The 6,000-nt window shown below is 39.5% G+C and overlaps 1 long non-coding RNA gene across 1 annotated transcript in view; it reads right to left on the bottom strand.

Moving 5' to 3' along the window:
• Window positions 1-1,231: 1,231 nt before the first annotated feature.
• The window catches only part of LOC134758953 (uncharacterized), a 132,675-nt gene continuing 127,906 nt past the window's right edge, over window positions 1,232-6,000 (bottom strand). The window contains exon 3 of the long non-coding RNA XR_010134769.1: window positions 1,232-1,343. This is a non-coding gene — a long non-coding RNA (uncharacterized lncRNA). The remainder of the gene's footprint in view (window positions 1,344-6,000) is intronic.

The raw sequence follows: 6,000 nt of genomic DNA, 5'->3' as shown, positions 1-6,000 counted from the left end.
AAAAGCACTACTGAATGCCAAGTACTATGGACTGAATATTTGTGTCCTCCCAAAATTCGTATGTTGAAGGCCTAAACCCTAGAGTGGTGGTATTGGAGATGGGGCCTTTGGAAAGTAATTAGGGTTAGATAATGCCACGAGGGCAGGGCCTTGGTCTGATGAGATTAGCGCCCTTATAAGAGGAGACACTGTGTGTTCACTCCTTCACCCAAAGCCCTCTCTCTTCTCTCTCTCTCTGTACCTCTGTATGCACACAAAGGAGAAGTCATCATGTGAAAACACAATGAGATCATTGCCACCTACAACCCAGGAAGAAGGCCTCCACCTGAACCCAACCATGCTGACACCCTGATCTCAGACTTCCAGCCCACAAAACTGTGAGAAATAAATCCCTGTTGTTTAAGTCATGCAACCTATGGTATTTTGTTATGGCAGTATTATTTACAGTCCTCAGGGACAGCAGAAAAGTCAAGTGGGAATTTTAAAGTTGTGATTTATCTACATATTTGATTTTATATACTTGCTGTACTATCATTTATTTGAGTCATTAGCAATTTAGAAAGCTTTGTATAGCATGGTTGTAAATAATGATTTATTAAACACCAATTTTGATTCTGAAAGGAAAGAATTCTAATTTTAAAAAATAAAGAAAGAAGAAAGGAACACAATTGGATATACAGAGCTTATAAAATACAGCTCATAAAACTGCTGGTCTTTAAGTTTCTGGGCTGTGAGAGAGTCAAAAGTGTATATCAAGTACTACTTTCTCTCATTTCTTGTTAGTTTATAGAAAATGTAATTCCTAAAGCTCTACTAGAACAGGTAAGATTAAGTCAAACTTGCCTAAGATCCAAATATCCTTGAATACCTTCTATAAATCTTTCAGAATAGTTTTCTTTGGAACAGAGGGATTATCTAGGTCAGAAAAATTAATTTAATCCTCAAAAAATTTAAATGTATTCCATCACCTAAACAGCATATCTGGATTTGGCAAAATGCCTCCTTATCTTGCTGGGGATTCAGTCCATAGAGACAAAATAAAAAATGATTCATACCCATAAGCATTCAGGAGCTGCAGAGAGCTACCACCACAGTAAATCAATGAAATGTCTATTTCCCACAGCTGGAATGTTATGTCAATGTGAGAAATAAAGCCTTGGCCCCTGGAAATCACTTATTTCTTCTCATCTGAATAATACCAGCTCTGTCCAGGGCTCAGCTTTGTACTTGCCTGGAGAATATGATGCAAATCCCTGGGAGGAAATTTTCCCCACTCCAAGAATCATCTCCAGCCACAGGATGATCCCTGGGGTTTCACTCTTGGAGAGCCTTGGTGATCTGGGCTGGAAGAGATGGAAAGGAGAACAGGTCTGGTCACTCATATGGGCTGGAATCTCCTTGAGAGCTGCCCCCTGACAGCCCACGGCATCTTTGGGCAGCTCTGACTCAAACATCGCCATCTTCATACTGGGCAAAAAAAAGTCCCTGTACTTTTCACCCATTGTTCCTATTTCTTCCTCTTGGCACCATGCTATTGAAGAAGTCTGCCCCTTTCCTAAAAGGCATTCCACTTGAGAGTGGAAGGTAGCCCTCCCTCTGCTCTTCACTCTTCCCTGAACCAAATGTATCCCATTATGTCTAGGTGCCTCTTAAAGAGAGAAGCCCAGAACTACATGTAAAGATCCCAGGAAGCCTGATCCCCATGGAGTTAGATTGGGATTTATACCTCCTCCTTGGTATGTGTTCATATTAATGAAGCCTGAAATTATACAGCTTCTTAAGGCAGTCACATTGTACCATTAATTCTTTTTACAATTTGCATAGAATAACCTAACCCAATTAAATATATGATTACATTAAGAAGCAATTCCTTTAGCGTGCAAAGGCCCCTAGAAGAGTTTGCACATAACCTTATAGACAGAAGCCTGCTTCTGGATTGATTTCTCAAATCTATTTTCCCCTGTCAGCCTTCTGACAGTCAGGTACCAAGACAGCACTTGATCTGCGGGAAGAAGAGCTAGATTTTGTGAGAACTGGGGAAGTCAGGTCTATGGGAAACCATGCAGGACAGAATGAAGGGAAGGAAAGAAACGACACAAAAATAGGAGGTGGGATGGTGTCAAAGGAAAGCTTTTCTATAGCTTTTCCAGGGTTTAAAATTGCCTGAGCCAGCAAATCCACTCTTTACCCTTTTCCTTGCAGTGAATTTTCTAAGAGCGGAAATGCAGTCACGCAGTCAGCCTTCTCCGATGGAAAAGGGATTGTTCCCATTGGTGTGTTCGGCAACTTCAAATTTCACCCCCTCTTCTGGCAGGTTCTAAGCCACTCTATTGTCCCTTTAAGACTTTTAAAAATGATCTTTACTTTTCCCCTAATCAATCTAGTCATAAACAGCTGCATGACTCCTTAGCCAAGGAATTAATCATGGCAGGGATGGGCATGGCGGGGAGGATGGACAAACCAGAAAAACTGCCTAAGTAGCCTGAACAGCAGCTGTTGCATCACAGACTCCCAGCATTACAGAGTTAGAAGAACATCTGAGTCGCCGAACCACTGACTTTGCATGTTTTTCACGGAACACTAGAAAGACAAGATGCAGTGAGGTGGGGCGACTTTGGTAGAGTCTGGCAACTGGCTGAATAATCAGAGAAAGGAGGGAAGAAAACGAATATATTCTGAGCACCTCCAGGCACAGGCTGGGTGCTTTCCATGTATTTAACTCTCACACTAACCTTGTGAATATGCATTGTAATATTCTTTGTATAGGTGTGCTCACAAAAGTTAAGCCCACAGACCTTGCCCAAGGTCACACAGTTAATGGGTACATGAATGAGATTTGAACCACCTCAAAGCCCATCATATTTCAATCTCACTACACAGCCCCCTTAAAGCCACGAGAAATGCATCTGCAGCCATTTGTTCCATTTGCTTCTTGGTTTGTTAAACTTCAACACCACATGCTGAAACCCACAGATGCAACTATATAATCCTATAGCAATGAGAAATATAAAGAGGCAATGTTAGGAAAAGGCTCCGTATCAACAATGTTATAGAGCCTGCAAATAAGTTTGCCTCTCCAAGCTAAACAGCCACCACGGAGTGAGCAGCAAGAGAAAACCAAGAGTTCCATATCATGTCTAGGAGCATCTTGTAACACGTTTGCAAACAAATGTATCACTGTGGGTTTGTTGCCCAACTTACATCTCATTTCTGTGCATAGAAAAGATGCAACTCAGCCATGTTTGCTTGGCCAGGTGAAGCCTGGAGGTGTAGGTCACATGGGTGGAAAAACACAAAGAGCCAGAGTGAGCTAAGTTTGGAGAGACGCTGGGATCAGTAGACTAGGGGGTGTTTCATCCCCCAGTGAAAACATGGCTGACAGCCCTCCCCAAGGACAGTCTGGAAAGCACAGGTCAGTAGAGAAGCCTCAGGCGAATTAGTAACTATGAAGCAGTAACCAGTTGATTCTAAACACTTATCCCTACAAGAAAAAAAAAAAAAGCAATTTAGTCAGGCCTTTGACGCTTACAGATTTCTAGGGCAAATTTAATGGTACATCTGTCTCCTTGTGATTCTTCCTTACTGAAAAACACTAGGATCTCAAACAGTATGCTCACACTATGATATACCCGCTAGCTCACCTGACAAGAGACAAACTATGCAAGAAGAAAAAAACTAGAAGTCATAGATTCAAAAATAAGATAAATGTCTCTATGGAGCTGTTGCAATGCAAAGTGATCAGGGCTGAGGACAGAAGATATAGGCTACGAAGCCCAAAAGCAGGAGGGGTGGCAAATGGCTCCATCTCTCAAAGGAAGGAGCCTCAGTCTCCTTGGGCTGCTGTAACAAAATACCAGATAGGTAGCTTAAACATGTATCTCTTCACAGCTATGAAGACTGGAAGTCCCAGATCAAGTCTGGCAGGGGTCAGTGTCTGGTAAGGGCTCTTCCTCTGGCTTGCACACAGCCACCTTCTTTACCATGTCATCACATGGCCTTTCCTGTGCACTCATGCCAGGGTTGAAAGAGAGAACACAAGCTCTCTGCTGTCTCTTTTTATAAGGGCCCCACCATTATGACCTCAATTAATCTTAACTACAAATATAGCCATACTAGGGGTTAGGGCTTCAACATATGAATTTTGGAGGGACACAAACATTCAGCCTATGACAGAAAAAAAATGATCTGTGCTTCACTGTTGGAATCAGGGGCAAGAAGAGGACTTGGGTTCCAGGCTCATGAAAAAAGGCCAAGAAACAAAGGTACCAATCTGCTGCCTGAGATGAAACTAGAGCCTCATGATCAGGAATTAAGCCACTGGTTTGTATCATTCCCAATATTTCCATGGAGTGGGAACCCCAAAATACCATCCTAAGACTTGAATCTGGACTAAGAGCCTGAGAGGTCAGATGAAGGCAAGAGCAAAATCATAAAACTCTAGATATGAAAGCAAAGCGAGCAGAAATAAACACAAACCCTCATTGAAGACAACCCCATAGGCATCTTAATGAAGATTCTTATTTGTTGCCGCCACTGCTGCTTCCAATCATCTTGAGAAGGGTGATCAGGTAGTGTATTGATTTTCACCCTTATTTTAGAATATGTGCATTTTAATGTTATAATTTATCTTTAAGTCCTTAAACTGTGTCCTACAAGTTTTGATCTGTCATATTTTCATTATGATCCAGTTCAAGATATATTTAATTTTCATTGTCATTTTCTCTGCTACATGAATTATTTGTGAGAGTATTTTTGATCTCCAAACATAAGAGATTTTGAGTCTTTTTCTGTTGTCTTTTTTTTTTTTTCCTCAATTTATGCTGGATTGGAGAGCATGTTCTATATGATCTCAATCCTTTTAAATATGCTGAAACTTCTTTTAAGGCCCAAGGTAGTTTTAAAAAACAACAGCTCATATGTTTGAAAACTTAAAATGTACTCTTAAATCATGCATACGTTGAAGACACAATAATGAAATCATAAAATCTTTTCATATAAACTGCAATGAAAATATTGTATATAAAAACTTCTGAGTGCAGTGTAGGTTGTACTTAGAGAGCAATTCAGAACTTTAAGTACATTCATCAAGATCAAAGCAAATAAGAAAAAGATTGAAAATTAAAAATTAACTCAAAGAGTTAGTAAAAGAATGAGAGAAGAAAGTAAATAAGAACAGAGAATATTAAAACAGAAAATTTCTGAGTGCAGTGTAGGTTGTACTTAGAGAGCAATTTAGAACTTTAAGTACATGCATCAAGATTGAAACAAATAAGAAAAAGATTGAAAATTAAAAATTAACTCAAAGAGCAAGTAAAAGAATGAGAGAAGAAAGTAAATGACAGAGAATATTAAAATAGAGAACAAAGAGACAACTGAGAAGATAAACAATCTAAAAACTGTTCTTTAAAATAAGAAAAATCTCTATCAAAAATGATTTTTTAAAAAATTCTGTTTTTTGTAATCCAGCATATAAACAGAACCAAAGACAAAAACCACATGATTATCTCAATAGATGCAGAAAAGGCCTTTGACAAAATTCAACAACCCTTCATGCTAAAAACTCTTAATAAATTAGGGATTGATGGGAACTATCTCAAAATAATAAGAGCTATCTATGACAGACTCACAGCCAATATCATACTGAATGGGCAAAAACTGGAAGCATTCCCTTTGAAAACTGGCACAAGACAGGGATGCCCTCTCTCACCACTCCTATTCAACATAGTGTTGGAAGTTCTGGACAGGGCAATTAGGCAGGAGAAGGAAATAAAGGGTATTCAATTAGGAAAAGAGGAAGTCAAATTGTCCCTGTTTGCAGACAACATGATTGTATATTTAGAAAACCCCATTGTCTCAGCCCAAAATCTCCTTAAGCTCATAAGCAACTTCAGCAAAGTCTCAGGATACAAAATCAATGTACAAAAATCATAAGCATTCTTATACACCAATAACAGACAAACAGAGAGCCAAATCATGAGTGAACTCCCATTCACAATTGCT

Source organism: Gorilla gorilla, chromosome 6 (genome assembly GCF_029281585.2).
Source record: "Gorilla gorilla gorilla isolate KB3781 chromosome 6, NHGRI_mGorGor1-v2.1_pri, whole genome shotgun sequence".
In the NCBI taxonomy this organism is placed as follows: domain Eukaryota; kingdom Metazoa; phylum Chordata; class Mammalia; order Primates; family Hominidae; genus Gorilla; species Gorilla gorilla.
Note: the sequence above shows the minus strand (reverse complement) of the source record. Positions and strands in the feature narration are given on the sequence as shown.